Here is a 24,993-nt window from a genome sequence, read left to right as displayed (position 1 = left end):
GCACAAACTAGAATGACAAACAACATGATCTTGATAACAATCCTTTATGACAAGTTGTACCCAACCCCAAAATTGGTTTGGATATATGAAACTCAAAATAATGGCATAATATTTTATTTTTAACATTGATTACAACTAAGATTACAATGTGCAATTACATGATACAAGAATCTTAACTAAGATACACAGATAATGTTTCAATTACAATTGCATAGAACATTAACTCATCAATGATACATTATCAAATGCAGATGTGATTCCTAACCAAACTAGAATGCAAGGTCCTCTTAGGTTCCAAATGTCACTACTAGAAAGCAAATAACCAGGACTAAGTCAAGTACGCAACTAAGAATCCATGAACAAGTTAGCAGTATGAGTTAATTCCTCAAGACATGCAACCAAGATAACATATAGACCTACAATAAATATATCCCAAGTCAAAACATTAATCATCCACTTCTGATACTACAATACAATAATAACCCATATGTGTTTACATGAACAAATACGAGTAATTACTAAAATAAATTTGCATATATATATATATTTCATTTGTCTCTTCAAGCAGATTACAACATCAATACACCAGCAGGAAGTTACATAATAAAATACAATGCATCATAGAATTCCTTTGGCTGAATGAATAAGAATTTGGATGAGAAGCATAATTAAGTTGCATGATCATCCAAGGGCTTTCGAACAAAACTCTGAAAAAACACTCGATGGGTAAAACATCTTCCATCAACCACATGAGACCCTGAGGCCCACTCGCCTGAGCTACGGACAACACGAGACCTGACACCACACAAACAAATACAAGAAAGGCAACTACATGGAACATCCAATACAAAGGAATTCACAAGGATTCACAACAAGATAACACGATGTATGAAAGGTGACCTGCAAGGAAAAATGGAGAGAATCCTAAGAGGACCTTGCATTCTGCTTAGGTTAGTAATCACATCTGCATTTGATGATGCATCATTGATGAGTTATGTTGATGTTGGTAGCTGCTGGAGATATCCTAATTACTTGCATGGTGCTCTTTCAAATACATGTGTTTGGAAATATGTAAAGATATACAACATGCGAAGAGACATTCATTCAGAAACATAAAGGGACTCACATTTGAAAATGAAGACTTCTAGTCATGATATGAAGAGTCTCTCAATTCAAAATATATATAATTGCTTTGTGTGATGAGTGTGGTAATTCAGCTAGAAGGATTTCACTTAGACCTCTATTATCTAATAAAAGAGTTATATTTTTGGTGTGGTTGGGCTTTTCCCCTCAAGTTGGAAGGTTTTCCTAGGATAAATTACGGTGTGTTTATGTGCCTTAGTGTACTTTATTTTGTTTATAGTTGTTTATCTATATTTCTAGGAAAAACATTAACATGGTATTAGAGCCAAGTTAGATAACAGCAAATAAGGGAGTAGAGGAGATGACATGATTTGGAGTTGAACCGAGCTTATAGTGGAAGAAATATCTCTATGCGGTGATGCCTATTTCATTCTTTTCACTTTAGCAAAACTTTTCGACTATGTGTATGTCTTTTGGAAAAGAGCAATTTCCTTACTTCATGGGGAGATGTTGCCACTTCAAACTAAGACTCTTCTTCGCTACTATCATTTTTCATTTATTTTGTTTCTTTCTTGGAATGAGGGATATGATTATCATTCATGCCTTCTGAAGAGGGAGTTGGCGAACAATCCCCAAAATGAATTGTTGGCCATTTCTACCCCCATTCAGCACATCATCAATAACTGATCAGAGATATCTTCAATGAGTTGTTTTCTTTGTTGTGGGCTAACATTCGATTTGGTTCGGGTTACCATTTTGTGTTAACTCGATCTCTTCATGAACCGAGTTGGCTCGGTTCCTTCATTGACCGAGCTAGTTCAATTTGTTCTTTGATTGAGTGAGATCAGTTTCCTCTTTTTTCGAGTTGCGGGTTAACGCGCTCATCTGCAAGGGTTAACATTTCGTGTTAACCATTTTCGCTATTTTGGGGAGTGACTTTTCTTGCTTCCATGAAACCGCATACTTCCTCTTCAACTGTGCATTTGGAAATGTGTTGACTAATCGATTTATTCCACGTGGCGAATTCTTCTTGTGTTGGGTTGTTTTTAATAGGATGGTTCTCATATTTTCGCGTTACTGCCCTTTGCTCTTGCGAAGATACGATGGTTGTTGGATCTGGAAGCATCTTGTGGGTATTTTTGAGTCCATCTCAATCATCCGTAGTTATATGGAGATCTTGGATTTACAGTTGGATTTTAATCACTTGTTGAGGAGATTTTTGCAGCATCTGGGTTGTCTATTTCAAAATGAAGATCTACATCGACGGTTCACACCTTTTTTAGGCAAATCAGATTTATTCCACGCGGCTAAACTCTGCATTTTCACGGTGGGTTAATATTGCGTGTTATCCCATCCCGCATTTTTTGACAGTGGTGCGAATTCATTTGTTGCGGCCATGACATGTTACAAGGACTATTCTTTATTGTTGAATGACATTCCTTGGCCTTGTTTGCATGACACTTTTGCATCTCCATGCCTCCTGATTGATTGTAATGATTAAATCTCATGGGATTTGATTTCTTATGACTGGCTGCATTTGTTTTGCCCTTCCTGTCACTTCACTACAGTAAGTTGATTTCAAGATCATATTTTACTCTGATATTAATTTATTGCTCTCTGCAACTCAACTCCATTTTGGTTGGGGTTTGAACTCCATAGTTTAGATATGAGTTATGCCTGATCTATTAAAGCAAGTTGTAAATACTTTTTCTGGATTCTTCTCTATTTGTTTTTTGCAACAGCATTATTCTCTGCAACTTTTGCCTTTCATGAATAGAAAATTTAATTTTTACCTCATCTTGCCAATCTGATATATTGTGCATTTCATGCCTTGTATTATTATTTATTTTTTGTTCTTTCAAGTTTGTATGTCGTGTGTATCTTGTTGTTTAATGTTGTCTTGTGAACTTGTTTCCTTGCAATATTCATTAGTTTTAACTTCATGTAGATTTTGAAAGAGTAGATTGGGTCAAGATCTATGTATTTGGTGATTTATTCATGTTTAGTGCAGTTATAGGCAGAATTGTAATTGTTATTTCTATCTGGTGCCTCACCCCCCTTTCATTTCTGCAATTTCTTTTATGTTCTCCTTCTCCCTTTTCTCTCAAAGTGGTAGTGTAGGTGCATCCTGATAGTAAGGGAGCTGGCCTTCTCCGTAGATTCAGCCTCAGAGTGCAAGTCCCACAGTTGTAGGTTGTTTCCATGTTACACAACGTCGCTTGAAAGATACCTTAAGCAAGGGTGCAAACTTTTGTGTCAACATGAATATCATCTATCGTCTTTTTTCTTGCAGACATCTCCACATATCCATGAGCCCTGCCAACACATTTATTTCACCTCGTGTTCTCAAATGTTAGTAGAGAAAATCAAGAGAAGTGAAGTTGCAACTACAACATGAGAAGGAGACAACATAATTAGGAAGTAAATCATAAGAGAATATTGCATATGAGGAATGCCAGCATTGTTTGTCGGAAGAGGCAGAGGGGTCCTAAAGGTGTACATTGGTGCCAAAACGAGGAGCAATTAGAAGAGAAGGCCATGGACATGTCCACTTTCTATGAGTGTCATGGCGGGTTTCATCATCGCCATATTGGGTAGCTTTCAGGACCAGTTGATGTTCTATGCCCTCAATGAACGCCATGAAAAAGTTCAGCAGAGACGCAACGAAGAACAAGCATTAGTTGGGAAAGCTGGTGGTGGATGATAGTGTGATGCAACCTGCATCCTCCACAAAGATGGAGTTTTTAGTAACCAATTTGATCATAGACATGTTGTTGCACCACAAGAGCACCCTGCCTGATCTCCTCAAAGAAGGCCATTTTGTAGTCGTTGAGGGCTTCATACACCCATGGTCTATCAATGTTGCTTTCTCTTCCTCTGCACAAAATGTTACAAAGAAAGCTAGGGCATTGAGAGTTCACGTTTTTGTCATTGAAGTCCTTGCAAAGCATGACAAGAAATACATTCCCAAAGATATCGAAGTTGTCATTACAAAAAAACCATGTTGCCATCAAAGCCACTCGTTTGTCTTCTCAAGAGCAACTGCAATCGTAATGCCCTTTTCAATTCAATAAATTTTCTTAGCTCTTTGCAAATTGGCATAAAATCATAGTTACACTGCCTTGAGGGAAGGGGGGAAGGGGGAATGAGAGGACAAGTTTCTGGTATGAGGGGACAGAGGGGCCTTAATTTGGGGACTGCAGGGGGATGGCGGAGGGGGACCAGGGGGGTTATATATACTATACATGTGGCACTTAAAATACTAGTTATGAAAAGATGTATTGCAATATAAGATATAAAGATATAAAAGAGTAAATTTTTGAACATTGCATTGAACTAGAACATCAAACATTGAACATAAATAGTCAAATCAGCAAATAGTTAACATTGGGATGTCCCCCCATCCTCAGTGGAGGTGGTGGAGGTGGTAAAATCTAATGGCGCCACTCGAGATGGGGGAACAAAGTCTCAAAGTCCCCAGTGCATGGGGCGAAAAGTGGGGTCGCGCCCCCATGTTACTATGCATAAAATCAAAGAGGTTCAAGTGACTCAATCGAAGACTTTGTTGCTCAAGGGATTCAGGTATTGCTTGAAGGGTGTTATTCTTTGACTACAATATAAGAGATAGTTGTGTATTGATCCATATTCGTATGCATGCTTCTTGAGGAAGATTATAACTATGAAGAGATAAGTATTTTATATTGATCATGAATTTTATATATTCAATTCATTGTAATGTGCCCATTTTGGAATAAGATTTAATAATAAATAGTAATGAAAATATATTAATTAACAAAAGGATAAACAATAATAACCTAATATTTAATTTATTATTAAATTAAGTGTATTATTAATATAAGAATGATATAATATTAATTGATGAACTTGCTAATGTTGTAATCCATTATTAGATATAAATAAAATTAAAACAGTAATGCAAATATAAATAAACATATTATTAGTCCCTACCTTATATATAAGGCAAGGAACTAATGTTTTTGTTTTACCCCCCTATCTATTTGTTTTGTTTTTCCAAGAATCATATCCTAAAGCTATCCAAAAGTTTGAGTCTATATATTTTTAAAATCATTTACAGTGATCTAATTTCTTAATTGTCATTGGCCTGTAGCCATTTTCCTAGGGAAATTACAATATTTTTTGAAATGAAAAAAGGGTAAAAAAAAGAAGCAATAAGGATGAAATAAATGTTTCCGTATCGCTTATGATATAGCATCTTTTCAGCTTTGTACGAGCAGCTATCATCCACAATTTTCAGTCGCTCCCCAGTCGGCCGCCAAGTTGAAAATTGCATGTAACAAAATAAACCAGGTCGGACCGAAAAAATGACCATTTCCAGAACAATCCTAGTTATCCATCGGTTGCCTTCTCTACCTAATCCCTGCCCGGCAGTAATGTTTCTAAACGCCGCTGCATATTTATTGCCAGCTTCTCATTTTAACGTTGTTTGATACCCCTTCTTCACCTCATCTAGGAATTGAAGATCGTAGTAATTGAGAAGTGGCGCAGATCCGCCATTTAATGCTAAATTTGATTTACAAAATTCTCTACGTGTTGTAATAATAATGTTTGCACGACTCTTTAATGTTTTCCGCTTGTGGCAGTTGGTGCTTGCAAAGTGTTTTGGTAAACATATCCCCTCAAGTTGCAAAATATCCGCTTCTAAATCCTTTGCTTTTTCGCTTTCCATGGCTAAATATTATCCCGATTCTTTAGAGTTCATCTGGATTTTTCTCCCAATTAATGTAGAGCTTACACTACAGGTTATGATTAGCAGCAGTTGGAAATTAGTTTTTTAAGAAACATAGAAGGAAATCTGAAATTTAAAATTGCTTTAAAAATAGTCAGTGCTCAAATTATTAAATGAAGTCCATCTTGAAAATGCATTTAGAAATTACTCTCGCTTCCAACATCATAAACAAGTTGACCTAATTTGTAATATATAATTTTTTGAACATAAATAAAAGTATATATATATATTTATGAAGAAAACCTATACAATATTGTACAATAAAATTTTAAAATAAATTTTATTCAGTACCACTTTTTTAATCAAATTTTCTATATAAGAAATTTAATTGCATAATATTATAATTGGATATTTTAAACTAATTAATTCAATTTATTCAAAAAGTTCTCGGCTCTATGTAATGATTGAAAATTAGGAATTTTAAACTAACTAATTTAGCTTGTCCAAAAAGCAAAAAAAAAAAAATTTAAAACAATTTCTATATCCACAACCCCATTATGACCCCAAAAGGCAGGGACTCCAGCTCGCAAAGAACTCTTGTTGATTATAAATCTTATATTGTTATAACAAGAATATATCATTATTATGATAATAAGATGATGTTTTAATATTCAAAGACATTTTAGAGAATAAATAAATAAGAGCAAATATAAAAATATTAAATACTAGTTAGAAATAACAAACAATTTGATCAATAAATAATAATCCATACACAATTAAGAAAATAAATAAATAAACAAATACCAAATACATTACAAAGAGGCCAAAAACGCTAGCATAAACTATTGTGCATCATTTTGAAGCTGCAAAAACTATTTAGTCACCAACAACCAAAGATAGGATTCTAATTTATAGCGAAAGGAGGTGATTATTCATGACTCCCTCGCCCAAGCATAAGATATAACAGAACTTACGCTAGAGGAAACGAAAGGGAGGAGGATTATAGGAGGAAAGAATGTGATATAGAACTGTTTGATAACAACAGCCATATATAAACCTTATTCAGCAATCTCTCAACCAAGCAGCGACTACAACAATCTACGAGCACATACATCAACATATATTTGACGGATAGTATCACTCATTATTGAGTCAATACAAATAATAATATTAGAGGATGTCGAACTAATAATTCATTTTCATGCTTGGAGGCGTCTGTCCCTCTGTTAAAATATGTCAATGGAATTCAATACAACAAGCACACATAAGGACAACAAATTCTTTTACATTAAGTGTTTTACAGATAATTCCTTTATCAGTTTTTATTCACATCAAGCAGGCATCACTATCCAATATCGAAGGGACATCATCGTTGATATAAGAGAAAAGAAGAGAATGAGCCTCAAAAAGGAAACGAAACACAAAGCATAAATAAAGATCACCAACTCAGCAAAGGATAAAAGTCAGCAATAGCTACATACAGAAACAAAGTAATTAGGGAACAATAAAAAAAAAACTCACCACAAGGAACTTAGTGGATATAATATATAGCCATGGCATCAAAAATCATAAGCAGTCTTACTTTCACAATAATCAACAGACCTATGGAGGCGATAAAAAGAATATCAATAATGTGCAGTATATAGTTGACAATGTGAAGCAATAGGGAAAGTAATAACCTAATAATATGTAGTATCCCTAAACAGGTATTTACTAAGTTTCCGTTCAACAATATACTCAAAAATAAAAACATTGCAAATAGTTTCCAACACAAATGAAAACTAGTAGAAGTCTCAATAGAGATTTATTTCAAACTCAGATATAGGCAAAACGGAATACAATGCTATAATAAAACCCAAAGAATTCTCCACGAGAATATAACCCATTATTTCACAATAAAATCCAATATGTCGAGCATATAACCATGTGTTACAAACCAGTAAGATAAAACCAGCAAACTCTTACAACTCCTTATAATATGTTATTGCATTATACAACAGCAATACAATTACCTGTACTACGAATCCAATCCTTAATATAGATTTAACAATCAGATTGGAATACTAGAATGAAAACCTATAAGTGCACGTGAAACACCTGAACTAATGTCTCCCCGAACAATGGGTTTGCGTCCATTGTCTACCAACATGAGGGGCTACATCCTCCAACTAGCTGAAAGCTGGAGCATTCTGAAGACTCTCACAAGAGAGAAAAACTGAAATGAATAATAAATTAAGCATATCCAGCAATGAGCCTCTTTCCCCTTTTAATACACAAACCAAGACTCTTCAGCTCCCCTCTGGCTTTTGTCTTATTCCCTTGTGGCTCTTCAACTTCCTTAAGGTATTTCGTCTTGTTCCTCCTTGACCTTTTGCCCTCTTTATAACATTAAATTGACCTTTTAATAATTTGAGTCTTCGTGTCATAGTCAATTTTAACATTATATAAAATAAGTCTTCAATATCTCTAATGTCCAAAAAAGGGGATATTACATAATAAGTATGTTTAATGAAAGAATAACTAACAACTAAGTTGATGTAACACCCCAAAGGCCAAGGCATTGTGTATTGGAATGATCATCCCTTTGATTCATAGACGACAAATGATAAAGTTATAAGCAATAGAGTAACTACAATTCCAATCAGTGTGGAGGAAAGAACAAAATGATAAAAAGAATATAATCCTAGTCATTGTTCAAAGTGCATGGAGGATATCGGGGGTTCCTACTAAACTATTGACAAATAGAAAGCAACATTGGGAGAGAGAAATTAATATCCAAACACTAATTTAAGGAATAGACATATGCGGTAGACTTCAGCATTTGCAGAGGATTGGCAAAAACTAACAAATATTGAGAGAGGATTAGACACCAATTGAATCAGCCTTGGAAGGAATATCAAGTCATTTAAGAATATGGTTAAGAAAACAATAATATCTAAAAATCAAGGTAAGGGATGACAAAGTCAAGGAACTAAGGAAAAAGACATACAATTTACTTCAAACATCAATATCTAAAAGTAACTGATCAGAGATTATCAAGGTTTCAAAGCTCAAAATCAATAGATATTCTAAGGGAACCATAATCATAATTACCTTTTGAGCCCAATCTATTAATTTAATCTTTTTGAAATCCTTGTTATAACTTAGCTACAATAGAAGAGTTGGCCAACAACATTCACATGTGACAATTAATCAAGTTGAAGTGCAACCTAATAGTCATCAGTACTAATGACAACATATATACCTTTACATATCATATTCAATAAAAACAATACGGTTGAAGGAACCTGCTATAGTTTGAATCAATAGAATGTGTCCAAAACCTAAGTAATCTCTTAAGAGAACATTAGAATAGAATTAAAGCATTGTAAGTTGATAGTCGTTCTACATAGTTCCAACATGGACTTACATTCATGCAATAAAATTAAGAGTAGTGAAGCATATATGCTTCTAGCATTAGTCTACTTTATCTTATTACTAATCTCTCTAATATGTTTCTAGGATGGATTGAGAAGCAACAAGATGATAAGATATTACATGCGAAGTTATGGACATGGGAAATGTTGTTTGTAGCCATGGGACTGAACTGGTTAACTTGATTAAAGAAGAAGAATCTGTTCAGATTATCATTAGAGGAATAAAAAAGCATTCAAAGGGAGACTATTCAGCTGCAGAAATCAGATTAAAAGGGAGCTCGTGTGACCGCAGGAGAATGCTTCTTTCCAAGCTCATGTGGCAGTGTGATTGCTAAAACTTCATGCTTGGTTAAAATTGGAATCAAGCTCTCTCATTGTGATAATCAAAGCAGTGAGAATGTTGCTCCTGCTAAGAGGGAGTCCCTGTTGAGAGAGTGTCTCAGCTATTCTTGTTTGTGTTGTTAATGAGTTCTTTGCAAGACAAGTTTGAGGTGAAATCCCTTGTTAATGAGTTCTTTGTTAAGATTATAGCTACAATCGGATTGATTTAATCTTAAGATGCTATATTGATACACATATATATAATATTATAAATATATATATATATATATATATATATATATATATATATATATATATATATATATATATATATATATATATATATATATATATATATATATATATGTTATATTGTGATATATATTAACTAATAATGATTAATCATAAAGTGAAGAGAGATGTCTCCTACTCTTATATTTATAAGAGTTTGGGATCAACATTTGAAACATATCAATTATAATGGCAATATTATTACATTTGTAGAGATCCTAGAAATTAACATTCTTCTCTATGAGAAAAGTTTGAAATGAAATTCCTTGTTAATGATTTATATGCCAGAGAAGTTCGAGGTGGAATCCCTTTTTTCCAACCTCTGCGAGTAAGTATGTTGGATCCACCCTCAGCGAGTAAGTATGGTGGATCCACCCTCTGCGAGTAAGTATGGTGGATCCACCCTCTGCGAGTACGCATGGTGGAGATGCATTCTTCTCTAGGAGAAGTCTAAGGTGAAATCCCTCTTCCATCCTTTGCGAGTAGGTTTGCTACATCCACCCTTTGTGAACAGGCATGATGGGAGTCACATATGAGACCAAATGACTTAGATTTTGTTCTTCACCTCTAGGAGTAGCCATGGTAAATATCATGCTGAGATGACTATATCACATTTAGAAAATCTGTGATAAAGCTTTGTTGTTGACACACATGGGTGTAGCCATTGTGTTTGTCAAGATGTAATAAAATCGACAACTAATATCTCCTTTGCCTAGAGGGAGTGTTCATGTTTGTAGGTGTAGAAGATATCCTGATTACTTGCATAGTGCTCTTTCATATACATGTGTTTGGAAATATGAAAAAAAATGCAACAAGCAAAGAGATATGTATTTGGAAATATGAAGAGACTTGCATTGGAATATGAAGAGACTTTCAATTATGCTATGAAGAGTCTCTCAATTCAAGATATATAATCTATCAAAATGCTTCGTGTGATGAGTGTGGTAATACAGTTAGAAAAATTATACTCAAAGATATCCTTTTTGTGTGGTTGGGTGTTCCCCTCAAGTTTGAGGGCTTTCCCAGGATAAATTAGTGTGTGCTTTTGTGTCTTACTGTACTTAATTTCGTTTATTGTTGTTTATCTTTATTTATGGGCAAAAGATTAACAAGTTAATGTTCTATGCAATTATAACTAAAATCATAGTTGTGTGTCTTAATTAAGATTCTTGTATCATGTAATTGTGCATCGTAATGTTAATTTTTTATTAAAGAAAAAATGGGTTTTGATGGGGGCCCGAAACCCATTACAATCAAATTTTGAGGGAGATCTCGAACCCCACAAAGAAAAAACATTGCAAATAAGTAAGCATTTAGAAAACAGCAGCCCATAGCCAACAATCAGACATCAACCAAAGGAACGACTACCCAAGACACCAAACCTTATATCATGAACCTTATCACAAGAAAAAAGAGATCCAAAAGGAACTAATAGCTGATTCTAAATAGGAAAGCATTCAAATCTTCAGCTTCCAAATAGCTTCCACCGGTCTTGACACTAACATCGATCTCCCCCTCAGTAGAAGATAACTCCACCTTAGTAGAAGTTAGCAAAACCTATGAAAACACCCAAGGACGAAGGATCCAAAGGGTGGGGAGAAAATAAAAAAGTTTGACATCATCAATGTCCCCTAACTGAAGAAAGTCAGAACCCCAAAACAACCCAAACCATAATCAGGACTGCAGAAGCCACCCGAAAACAAACATCATCACCCTAAGAATACCCCTCAAACAAACAAGAGGACAAGTGTAAAAGGAGAACAGAACGAGGGAAGTCATCAAAGCCACATATCTTCAAAAAATCTCCATCTTCCAAAACCCACACTTCCACCATCATGAGGCCACCTTCCCACAAAAGAAACCACTCAAAGATCTAATCGTAAAGACTGACTCCACAAACACAATAAGAAAGGAGCCATCACCAACTACAATGCAAGACAAAAGAAGCATCCAATGCAAGAGAGTGAGAAGGAAGGAAGAGAACTCATCAAAGCCCCCACTCAAAAGATCATCCCAACTAACCTCCTTAGACAAACCAGTAAACAAGCACTTCCCACTAGCCTCCAAACAACAAGGCAGCAGAAAAAATTAAGAGGAAGGCACCAACCACTTATAGAAGAGCAGACAGCCATATACACTTTAAAGCACCCTCTCTTCAAGATCATATAGCCAACCAATCCCACCTACAGATGTAATGTTCTTGTTATAAAATAAATAAGATATTAAAAACATTGTTTATGGGACCGATTGATTTCGTACATCTCGGGCCCATTTCTTTTTAATTATTTTGTAGATGTTTATCGTGTCTTGTTTCAGCACTTTGTTTCTCCCTTGACAGGGTACATATGTTCATTGGGTTGGTTTTTTTATGGTATGTGAATTGATTTATTTTATTTGTATTATGAATTCCATCAAGAGTTCTGCTTCGCTATTTCGAAAGTGAAAGATCTTCCCTACTTGGCAATCATGATTTCAGTGGGATTAAAACCTCACCCTTTTATGTTTTTTGTATTACTTTGCTTTGAGTCTAGCACATCTGAAGCGCCATCATTGTTTGCAACTAGAATCTTTATTTTAGAGATAACTTGTTTCGGTGTATTGATTATTCAATGCTTGTGGCATACCACTTATATCTAGTGTTTAATACTCATATAGCTGGTTTGGCATTACACAATATATCTATTATTGATCATAACCTTTCACTACCCTCTACACCATCGTACCTGCTACCCCACATACCTATATCGCAACACCCTCCATACAGTTACCATACGATCGCTACAAACCACTGTACAGCATGGCCAAAAAGCATTGAACACCCTCACCTTTCTCCTCTGTACCACTTTTCCTCTGCATGGACGATTCATACACATTGTACAACCTACAACATGTCACACATACACTGCCCTATCTCTCATTTTGTATGGCATTCACAATCCCAATTGTACACTGCTAGGCATTCCCTCATCGTACAGATATATCCTTGTTGCTTGTTCACTCTACCTTGAATCCCTTGACCTCACAACCACACCATACATCCAAAATGCAGGAAGATCTCTTCCCTCTACCATACAGCCACCGTTGCACTCTCTTGCTATACGGAAATTGCAAAATAGGTTGTAAAGGATCACCACCCACCAACTAGAAAAGAGACCAATCAGCTCTGAGATGGAAAGTCCCAAAAACCACTCCAAAATGGAACCAGAGAAGGAGAAGATAGAATCAAAGCAAAGAAAACACAAAAATTAGAGGGGAAAAAGAGGGAGTTTAGATTATCAAAGCACCTTGCTAAAAGAAACCAACACCCCCAAACTCTGACAGCTCTGAATACAAGAAAACTCCACCAAAAAGTTCCACACCAACACACCAAAAAAACCTCCAGGAAGGAGATAACTAAAAAACCAAAGGGAGTCAAGGAAAAGAGAACTTGACACTAGAAAAAAAGATGGAGAGCAGGTCAAGATCATCAAAGTAATCTCTCGAAAAAAAATCAACCACCCCCACTAGACTCAACTCTAGAAACAAGAACTCACCACCGAGAAACCCAACCACAAGATCAAGCCCACATAGGAGAGCCCCAAAAAAAAACTAGCCACACAACCCCCATCCACCACGAACGATACCTACCGAAAATAGAAAAATCCACAACCCAAAAGGCTCCAAAAAGGAAGCTCCAACCTAGAGAGCATGAAAGCATCTTACACTAGGAAAAGAGACACTGCAACCCACAGCGATCAATAGCCATCTTCCAAATTCGAAGTAGGGGGCCAAAGAAAACTACTGCCCCACAATGACAACTTTCTAGGATACAACAAACCACCAATCACCTCCACCAAGAAAGCCCTCCAAAGTGAGAAACCAAGGGTGAACGAACGTCTGGCCCAACAAAGGACTACGACATGAGAAAGGCCTCTAAGAGCCAAGCAAAAAACTTTGATCTCTATGGAGAGGCAACAGAAAACATCAATGAGCATCCACGAAGGATGTAGGAACAACAACCTCCTCATCCAACCACCACTTACAAAGAACAATCAAACAACTACGAGGACGAAACCATTGGACATCTAAGCCTATGCAGACAACACCCCACAAGAAAAGAATGGAAGCGAAAAAAGGAAGACCTAAAAAACCACTTCCAACATTGCTTAAAAAAGAGGGAAGACAAAGGCTAGTTTTCCAAACAAAAACCTTGCAAAAAGGAAACTCCGTGCAAGAACCACAAGGAATCTTGGCAAATGGAAGGCCCAAAGGTGTAAAGCAATAACAATGACAGGCAGACGCAAAAGAACAGAAGGCCAAGAGCCTTCAACACATTAAAGCATAAAGAAAGAGGGTTGTAATGCAACATTCCGCTCCAAACCCCAAAGGCAAGACAAAGTCGAGAACTGCAACATATACAACCAGGATGTCCAAGGACGACCCCAACCGATCACCAAAAAAGGCCAAGTCTTGCCGTCAAAAGAAATTTCAGTATCATAAGCAATAATGACAAGCACCTGTACAAAAAACTCATCCGCATACACATCTTCATCACCTTCTTCCCTATGTCCTACCTCTAAAACTCTTACATCTCTCTCACCCACCTCCATTCTCTCACCCGATTGCATTTCAAAAGCATACACATTTGAATGATAGTTGTGATCAGCGCAAAAAAATGTCATTATCTTAGTATATTTAGTTGCCCTATCGGATTCTCTAGAGGGGAATTACAATTTGGATACATGAAACTTCAAGTCATCAATTTTTTTGTCACCAAATTGTGTATTAAAGTTAGTCAAGAATCGTTGTTTTCAAAAAAAAAAAAAGCAAATTGTTCTGTCAAACATTTGTTGAAAACTTGTCCCTTGGTTGTCCCAAAAATTAATATTTGCATTTTGATAATTGTTTTCACTTAACTCTCAATTTAGATTATTTAAGACAAATGTTAGGGTTCTATAATGTATATAAGCATGCTTCATCCATGTTTTCCTATGAATATTTTCAATCTATATATTTTCAATTGTTCCTATTATTTATATAGTCGTCCCCATTGTTGTCCCTTGCTCTGAGAAAAAAGCATCTATCCTAGAAACCTATTTCCTCGTCCCCCGTCTTGGAGACCTAGGGTAACATAGAATATAACTTGTCCATCCCAAACTACCCATAGACTCCTTACATGCAAACAACCCCACCACAAAACAACAACTGAATTCCAATCCCAAAACCTTCCTAACAACCAAACCAAAAAAGGACATCCATAGCACCATATCATACACATAGATCTTTACAAATTCGAAATTCGGGGCAAAGTATTCAACAATTACTAGCTCTTCAAAATCAAGGTTGAAAAAAGAAAAAACCAAGAACACACTGATGTCTCCTCAATTATGTTGCCAGAGAAGAGGGATCTAATTCTATCCTCCTAACTTTTTGACTACTACATGGTCGAACTTGTCGCCTCTTTGAGTTCCTCTAAATCAAGGCCACCTCCCTCTTTAAGCACAAATGTCTAATCCGCAGGTAACTTGTGATTGTATTTAAATCCAAACCCACTACCTTGGTACACCTCTCTATTCCCATATGCATTTCAAATCAAGAACAGATGCATAGGTGCGTAAATGCATCTAATTTAAAGCCAGTCTTCATCCCATCACACCAACCCACACCAATCTGGGCCCTAGTCAAGATGTCTTCCGTACCCACCCCCCATTCCTCACAGATACACTTTGTAACCAGCCAATGAGTGACCACAAATGTGCCCAACTCCAAGCTCCAACCTAGGAATGGAGTAGTTATCACTACATTGGTTGTGTATCTTCCTTCTGTAGAGAGATAATCCTCTTGAGCACAATCATCACTTTGTGTAAGAATTCTTCATCTTCAGATAAATATGTTCTTCACTCTATCAGTAAACACCTTACCTCAAATGGTAATCACTTCCTCTGACACTCGCAAGGAGAAGTCAGCCACATTATCACACCACAAATGGAAAATTACAAACCACCTCCCTCTACTGAAAAATACATTCAAACGTACGGAGGAAGGAAAATGAGAGCACCATTGAATTCATTCCATCTTGTTCACAACAAATTTTAAATGACAGGGAGTAAATGCAAGAGCATTGAAGAGATTGTACTCAACCTACATACCAATTTGAAGGGTCATCATTTCAACAAGTTCTCAATTCCTTAAGTCTGACCATTTCAACTATATTTCCATTCTTTGTCAATGATTTTTAGACTCCAAATAAGTTTTGCCAATTTCATATTAAATCATAGACTTCTTAGAATTTGATTGTGTTGAAGCCTTGCAAACCACTCCACTCCTCTATTGGCTTGACTCTCAAATGATCATAACCAGCATCAAGATGATCAACTTAAGCCTATTCACTTGAAATCTCTAAAACTGCCACCAAATTAAGGCTACCTTAGACAACTACTTCACTACCAAGCAAAAAGAGGGTGTCCCTGCTTGTAATGGGAGCAATGGTGAGAAAAGGTCACAACTGTAGGCACACCTTCATCTCCACCACTCAATTTGTTTCATTTGTGCATGTCTTGTATTTAACACTTTTCTGTAATGAATTTTCTCATTGATTTTTATCCTCTAAAGCATATGTATTTCAAAGGTAATGCAATTTTCTCATGGGCACATAAATTGGTGTCTTATTGATATTGGTTGCAAGTTAGTGCCTGTAGTTGGTAGTGTTGAGATGAATTTTGTTCCACAACAACATACAAAATCAAATGCTTAGTATTCCAAGACAAAACACCAATTCTCCAACCTCTTGAATCAGAACGCTCATATGCTAAATAATGTTCCTTTTCTATTGTGGATTTCACTCAATTTTATGATGTGATATGTTGGTTATCATAGAGGGATTCACACTATTCATTCAACAGATATCAACTTCTTCAAATCAAGCATTTTTTAGGGAAAGGATTTAGAGAACCTAGTCTAATGCTAAGAATGCAAGACAATGTTGATGATGAGGTGAGCCACAAACCAATCCTTGCTCCACTATAGCAACTAGGCATAGGAGGCTGCTAGCTTCTAATGATGAAGAAATGATTTTCACATTGTCAATGTTCATCCAAATACCCTATGAAGGTGCAACCCAAATGAACATCTCCAATACAAGTTAAACGCTTGCAACTTAAGCCCAGATCTAGCCTTGCACTGTTACTTAAAATCAGCAAGTAACAAAATGTATGGACAATAGCTTCGTCATTAATCACCATTCAAAAATATCTTCCATTCATCTAATTTTGCTTCTACGTAACACAAAATGAAATCCTAAATGAGGAATTGAAGAAACTATGCAATACTTCAGACCAACATTAAGTAATCCACCATGAAGACCAAAAATAAATCATCAATTACTATGATAACATTATGACAACAATTTCATCAAGTGTCCTCTCCTACTCTACTTCTAGCTTATCTCCCCTCTAATGAAACTGCAACCTAACTCTTTACAAATGAGAAGGCCTTTGTAAGAAACCCATGTGGTTTTAACTTTATCAAACACTGAATTGTTTTACTTTTCAGATGTTTGATATTTTGTCAAACACTTTGCATGCAACCTCTATCTTGCTGGCTCTTATTTTCATTTTGTTTATTCTTGTTTGGAATGGTCTCAAATGAAGTTTCAATGTTTGCAACTAATTTCTAAGATATCTAAACAAAGAACTAAAATGCAAATACAACCCTTACTGTCTTTTTGAGTGCATACATATGATTTCTACATGTACAATGTCCATCTACAGCCAATGGACATTTTCACTAACACTTGGCATGCAATCTAATGGGCTGATTCTGAGCAGTTAAGATATTGACATTACTTCAAACATCTGTTGTGCATTCTTATTCCTTCACATCTAATCAAATAATATACAATGGCGAATACTATGCACTTGAATTTTAATTTATAGAGTAAAGTAAGGAAACTTGTGACTGATTTGCAAGCACCGTAACTACTCCCAATTGTAATCACAACCACTGAAACATCCCCAAAGTTGATGCTGAAGATTGTATTGAAATAGGGAAGAGGCACTCCTATAAAAAACATACCCCAATAGTAACAAATGCTTCTCAAAACCAACAACAATGCCTCCCAAAATGATTGTTTTTGCTCTCAATACTATCACAGCCTTGAAGATATGAATGTCATCTTCCTTTTTAAGGTTGCATCTGCTTATGCATTCAAACGCAGCCCCTTCTTGGTGAATTGCTGGCCTCCAATTCTAAATGCATGTCATTATACATCACACGATCTGCAATTAAGAAATGCCTCCGACCTTGCAAATTATTCTCTACAACCAAATGCTGAAGTTCTTATCCAATTTGTACCCAAATTTAAACACAATGATGGTACTGAATTATACCGTCCACAAGCACAATCTCTTTGGATAGTTTCACCAATTCAAAGTGTATTATTTGGAAAGAATTCAAAATTCCATCAGAATAATTTGAAAACCCTCATCAAAAACCAACGCTACAAAATGAATTCATTTCTCTTCTTTAATAATATTTATATTTCCATTGATCTATTTGAGTAAAGGCTTCAAGCTAACACCTCACCTAACTTAAAGCTTCACTTAGCATTTGATTTTGTAATTTGAAAATAATAAACAATTATTTCCCTCCAAAACTTAGACACATTAAATGCACTTTTAAAATAAGTTTGCTCCCCAAAACTCCATAGCATGTGTTAACGAACTATCCAACACATGCAAGTGACTTTTGCATCAAAAGGGGGTCATGCACAAGGGATCGAAAGGTATAAGCACTCCTCATTGTGTAAGCTCTTCCTAACTCCTTAGTGAATTATGTCTGAAATCTTGATACACTAAAAGGATTCCAAACTCTAATCAAAAAACTGCCAAGAAAAACACTCTCAAACGTTTGTTGCTCAACACTGAACTCAACTTCACCATGTCCAAGGTGGTGAAGCCAATCAATGAGACCCACCTGAACTATAGTGCTAACCCTATCATCACTTAGGTCTCGAAGCACACTAAACTCATATACATTTGTATTGTGGTGACACGAACATCTGTAGGTCTATGTAACACAACCACCATTTTCATCCTCTACTAGGCTCTCATGGATGTGCTAACTCTACAAGTAATCCAACCTGCAACCATTGATCCGATCTATAGAAAATGGGAAATACCCATCCAACAAAAGATGGTATAACCTTAGATTCAATCCACATTGATGCATCATAAAATCTTTTGTATGTGGATCTGAGAAGTGGTGATGAGTACTCCTATGCAGACACAATAAAAAGTTCCCACCCCAGTCAAGTGCTAACTTTTATAACTATGAATAAAACCTTTGTCATCTAACTCATAACCAACAACACCTGCACTGGATGTTACCATGAGAACCTGATGCAACATGTGGTTCTTTGCTGCTCTCTATAAATACACTCATCCCATCTATATCATATGCACATGAAGCTACAATAAGTGTGGCCACATCCTCAACCTACTCACAACCATGGTTCATGGATATCAAAGCATCACTAACTACCATTGCAAAAAACTGTACTACAACTACAATTGATGAAGATTGCACTTGGCTCAACTCCATGGTAACCTCCTCTAACCGTAAATGTGACTCCTAATGGGCCAACCAAGTGCTCTCCAAAGAATCCATAGCTACCCCTAGCTCATAAGTGAGCTCATCTACCTCATCTTCCTTTCCCAACTTATCATATCATAAAAGAGTGTTTGTCAACCATTAGTTGCAAATAGCTTTGCTTCATTATTCTAATGGCTTCTCGAAGTGTATGAAACTCTGCAAGAGAAAGGACACCATCATAATGCTCATCCATAAGAGGAGTAGCCGAACCATAGGTAGCCAACATCTGACGAGCAGCACCAAAATGCTCAATGGTTGTGGCAATCTAACTGTTATTCACCTTCACTTGCCCAACCAAATGATGTCTTTGAAATCCACGACCGCCATGCAAACTCTTTGACTCGCGATCTGCACTATGATATGAAGTTGTATCAACATAGCTCACCTCATGACAACTAGTATCATATGTGCCATCATTATTGCATAAACCAAAAACCAAGGTATTTTTTGATAAGTAAAGTCTACAACTCACAACTAAGAGGGAAGGGATGAATGAGTTGTGGGTAATCACAATGAAATACAAACTTATAAAACTTATCACCAACTAACAAGATAACAATGCACAATAACAAGAACGCCAACACTAACACAATGGTTTTTGTTTGAGGTAAACCCTTGATCAAAGGCAAAAACCCCAATGAGGATGATACCACTAGATATTGTATTAATATATAAATTCCGTGTTAAAGGATGTGACCCTATTAGGAGTCAATTACAATGCATTTAGTACAATTGCCCCTATAAAAGGACCATTCCCCATTAAAGGATTTGAACCCCTTTTAAAAGGATCACAACTCAATTAGGAGTTGATGAGAGCAAAAAGCTCGCAACCCAAGCATGCTGCCCAAAGGATGAAAGGTCAAACCACCTTCTCGATAACAAATCCAATAAGCTTTAACTAACTAAGCAACAACACACTTGCCTTTACTATTCCTGTGAAATCCACTAGGAATGATAGATTCCACTCATACCTCTTCTTAAAGCATCTAACAATATTTCAGCTCTAGTCTGATATACCAGCATCAAGGCTTGCATACAGTCATCCCATACATACATTACAAATGAAGGAAATAAGTTTTCTATGTACCAATTGCAAACAAGCAATTAGATCAACCTGTTAGGACTTCCCCAATGCACAAATAAATACATAGGACCACACTAGGCATACATGCCTTCTTAAACAATTATTAACCAATTATATAACATAATCTACGCACTAGAATTCATAATTAACTCTTTCCAATAAAGATCAACATGTTACACCACTTAATCGGTTACTAGTATAACATATTGCAAGTTACAAGTCAGCAACCATTCCACCAGTAACCAAATGATCAACATATTCAAACATATATGCACAATAGAGTCTTTGAACATCTTATATGCTCGCAAACATTAACTCCAGTTTGCGATCAAGTTACATCCAAAATACTACAATTGCCTCTGGCATGATTCTCAATCCAGTGGTCTATAACCAATCTTCACTAAATCATTTGTAACTCATCCAAACCAACACATAAGATACCGCAACCATAGACATAATGTCTACACTCATCCTACAATACGATATCATGCTCCCATACTCAAGATTGCCAATCACTATTCATACTATACTGATTCATAGCCTACAACATATAGAGTAAGAGTCTGTCTGCAACCACAGAACTATGTTGACATCAATGGCAAAACCTATCATCAATACAACATGTCTCCCCTCTCAACAATCTCCCCTTTGGCATTGATGGCAACATATGGTGAAAACCCATCAATCCAAAAAGTCTTCTAAGTACAACATTCCAAATATCCTCAACACATACAACTTCCCAACCTCCCATTTACATACCTTCCCAAATGAAGGTTTTTCACATGAATTTCTCCTTGTTCGACATCAATGCAAAAGGGTTTCATATTAATGTCAAAAATCTGAACCAATCATCACAGCCCCTGAAATAACAATCTCTTCTAACTGATCTCTTTTCTTAAGAAAGATATGAAATACCTTTGATGACAACAATTGCTTGGATCAAGCAAATCTGCAACCAAAAAGGGAAAACCAAGAGCCAACAAACACTGGTAACCAAAACCCAATCAAAAAAGCTATCAGACTTAGCTCTTCTCAATGCCACCACTCCCCCTTTAGGAGCAGTACCAAGCATCACATCCAAGCATATGAATGTGCTCTGATTTATTCTGGAATGATGCATTCCTACATCAATTAATCCTCACAAGGCGAGGCCATCCGCCCATGCATACCTCTGAGACACTCAAAGGTGTCTTTAGGCAAAGGCTTAGTGAAAATGTTTTCAATTTGTTCCTTTGTGCTTACATCTTTCATTCTTACTTCCTTCTCTACCACTTTCTCTCTTAAAAAATGATATTTTATAGATATGCACTTACTTTTTTAATGTAAAACAGGATTCTTTGATATGTTTATAGTTCTTGTATTATCACAATGCATAATCATGGGCTCATTAAATGATATACTAATGTCCTTCAACATCTATTTCATCCAAATTAACTAGTTGCAATTATTTGCAACAGCAACTTACTTTGCTTCCACAGTAGACTAAGATATAGAATCTTCTTTCTTACTTAGCCATGAAACCAAATTCCCACCTAGGAAGAATGCACCTCCACTTATGTTTTTCGTGTCATCAATGTTGCTTGCCCAATATGCATCAAAATAAGCATACAAGGTAAAATCATTAGATGCCATAGAGCATATTCGATTGTTCCTTTCAAGTATCTAAAAATTCTCTTCCCAATTGCTCAATGAGATTCCTTAGGTTTTGCTTGATATCTAGCAACTATTCCAACAACATTTGATATATCTCGTATGGTGTGAGCTGATATTGAAAATCAGCTAATCATAGATTTGTACCTTGTCAGAAAGTACTAGGTGAACCATCAATAAAAGTCAACTTACATCTAGTCAACATAGGAGTTCCAACTTGTTTACAAATTTTTATTCTAAATTTTACTAGCAAATCCTTAGGATACTTTGTTGTGGATATATATATACCATCTTCATTCTGAGTTATTTGCAAACCAACAAAATATTTCATGTCATCTATCATAGACATCTCAAATTCACCTTTCATTTCATCAGAAAAATTATTACTCATTTCACCATTACCACCAAAAATAATGTCATCAACAAATACCTCAATAATCAAAAGACCTTCAAGATTAATTCTCAAGTATAAGTTATTGTCTGCACCACCTTTCTTGAAACCTAAATGTAATAAATACCTATCCAACCTCGTATACCAAGCTCTTGGAGCTTACTTAAATCCATATAGTGCTTTCTTCAATTTGCATATCATATCTTCCTAATCTGTCAAAGGAGATCCATAGGTTGCTCAAAGTATACTTCCTCTTCCTATTCTCCATTCAAGAAAGCAAATTTGACATCCATCTCATACACTTAAAGAGATTGGTTAGCTGCATATACCAAAAACAATCTTATTGCTTCAATCCTAGTCATAAGAGAAGCTTCCTTGAAATCAATGCCTTCCTATTGGGAATAACGTTTACAAACATATCAACCTTTCCTTATTTCTCACAACTTCACCTTGCTTATTCATCTTATTTCTACATACCCATTTAGTTCCTATAACATTTTTGTTTTTAAGCTTAGAAACCAATTCCCATGTTTTATTTTTTTCAATTTGTTCTAACTCTTCTTTCATTGCATTAACCCATGATTCATCTTTGCATGCTTCTTTTATACTTTTAGGTTCAACTTTATTCATCACACCACTACTTGCATTTCCAATAATCTGATCACCTGAATGATTTAAAGATACATACATTGGTGCTCTTTGTTCTTCCCTCGTTTCTTCAATCTGAACATGGATCTCATTGTCAATCTCAAAGAATTGCTCTTGCTTTGTATTTTGATTCTGATTCTGACTTTGACTAGTGCTAGCTTGAATTGCTTTAATCAAATGTTCTTTCTTTTACCTGAAATATTTCATCAATCTTTACGTTTGCACTCTCAACAGTCTTCTTCAATCTTAGATTATAACATCTATAAGCTTTGCTCTTATTAGATTATCCAAGAAATATCCCTTCGTCACTTCTAGGACCAAACTTTTCTATCTCATCATCTCTTCTAATGCAGCATTTGCCTCCAAAAGTTCTAAAGTACTTAACTATTGGCACATGACCAAACCAAAGCTTGTAAGAGGTTTTACCAGTTTCATGTCATATATAAACTCTATTCAAGGTATATACTAGAGTATTTACTCCTCTCCAATGAACATATGGCAACTTTCCTTCAAGCATCATGGTTCTTGTTGTTTCAAGGATTATCCTATTCCTTCTCTTTGCTACACCATTTTGTTGTGGTGTCTTAGGGGCTAAAGACTGTTTCAAAATACCATTCTCCTCACAGTATGCATTAAAATTATCAGACGTAAATTCTCCTCCTCTATCTGACCTTAAGCATTTAACTTCAATCCCCACTCATTCTCTACCTTAGCTTCATAAATCTTGAACTTATCAAATACTTCAAACTTTTCTCTTAGAAAACCAACCCACATCATTCTAGAATAATCATCAACAAAACCATGAAGTATCTCTCATCATAATATGTTCTTGTATTTGTAGGACCACACACATCTATATGCAAAAAATCCAACTTCCTTTAACAGAAAGTTTCTTGCTCTAATATTTGTTCCTTATCTATTTATCCATCACACACTCTTTGCAAATCATGTTAGTAGGCTTTATAATCCTAGGCAAATATCTGACTGCATTAGAATTACTAATTCTCACCATATTATCAAAAATTAAATGACAAAACCTTTTATGCCATAACAATTGTCATCAATCTTAGCAACAAAGCAACTCATTTAAGAAGGATTCAATTAGAAAACATTACCACTGGTCTTAGTACCAGATGATCACATTTCCTTATTGATTATCTTCCATCATTGAACTGCTGTAAGAACCCTATGTATGCCCCAACAGTACTATGTATGCCAGTGAACAGTGTTTTGTTGTTTCTCTTTGATTTTCAAATATATTCTTTTGAATATTTTTAGTGTATATAATGAGCACAAAGGAAGGAGCTATAACTATGCAATAATTCCATAATTGCTTTGAGTATTAATAATAATGGAGAGACAAAGAGTTTTTAAACAAATATCATAATGCCAAATGTCCAACGTTTATAATTAAATAAACCTGATTTGCTGTGTCATAACCTGTAGGACCTGCTAGTGGGAAGTGGCATCCAATATGCAGCTTCTATATGTTACATCCCAAAATTTTGACCTAATTTTAATAATTTAAAATCTTTTATATGTTTATATGAAATTATTATAGAATTGTTATTATGGCGGAAGTGTTTTCGTGGGTGATCGCACGAGAAGATGAAGGGGGGAAGCATAAACGGGATCATCAAAATGGGATGCTTGCTTAGTTCAGTCATCAAGATTGGCAGGTATGACCTTAAACTTCTTTGGTAAGGACCCAATGACTTGAACACAAGATACACTTGATGGACCCGCATGAGCTATTAAGAAAATAATCTAA

At 35.7% G+C, this 24,993-nt stretch overlaps 1 protein-coding gene and 1 pseudogene across 3 annotated transcripts in view; one reads left to right on the top strand and one right to left on the bottom strand.

Moving 5' to 3' along the window:
• The window catches only part of LOC149552956 (FAD/NAD(P)-binding oxidoreductase family protein), a 257,647-nt gene that overhangs the window by 131,806 nt on the left and 100,848 nt on the right, over nt 1-24,993 (bottom strand). The gene's annotated exons all lie outside the window — the stretch shown is intronic.
• LOC149552957 (cytochrome c-type biogenesis protein CcmE homolog, mitochondrial pseudogene) lies at nt 2,138-4,137 on the top strand (annotated as a pseudogene).

This window comes from Cupressus sempervirens, chromosome 6 (assembly GCF_028749045.1).
Source record: "Cupressus sempervirens isolate cs-2001-9-10 chromosome 6, ASM2874904v1, whole genome shotgun sequence".
Taxonomy (NCBI): domain Eukaryota; kingdom Viridiplantae; phylum Streptophyta; class Pinopsida; order Cupressales; family Cupressaceae; genus Cupressus; species Cupressus sempervirens.
The sequence above is the reverse complement of the archived record's forward strand: the minus strand, read 5'-3'. Positions and strand labels throughout refer to the sequence as shown.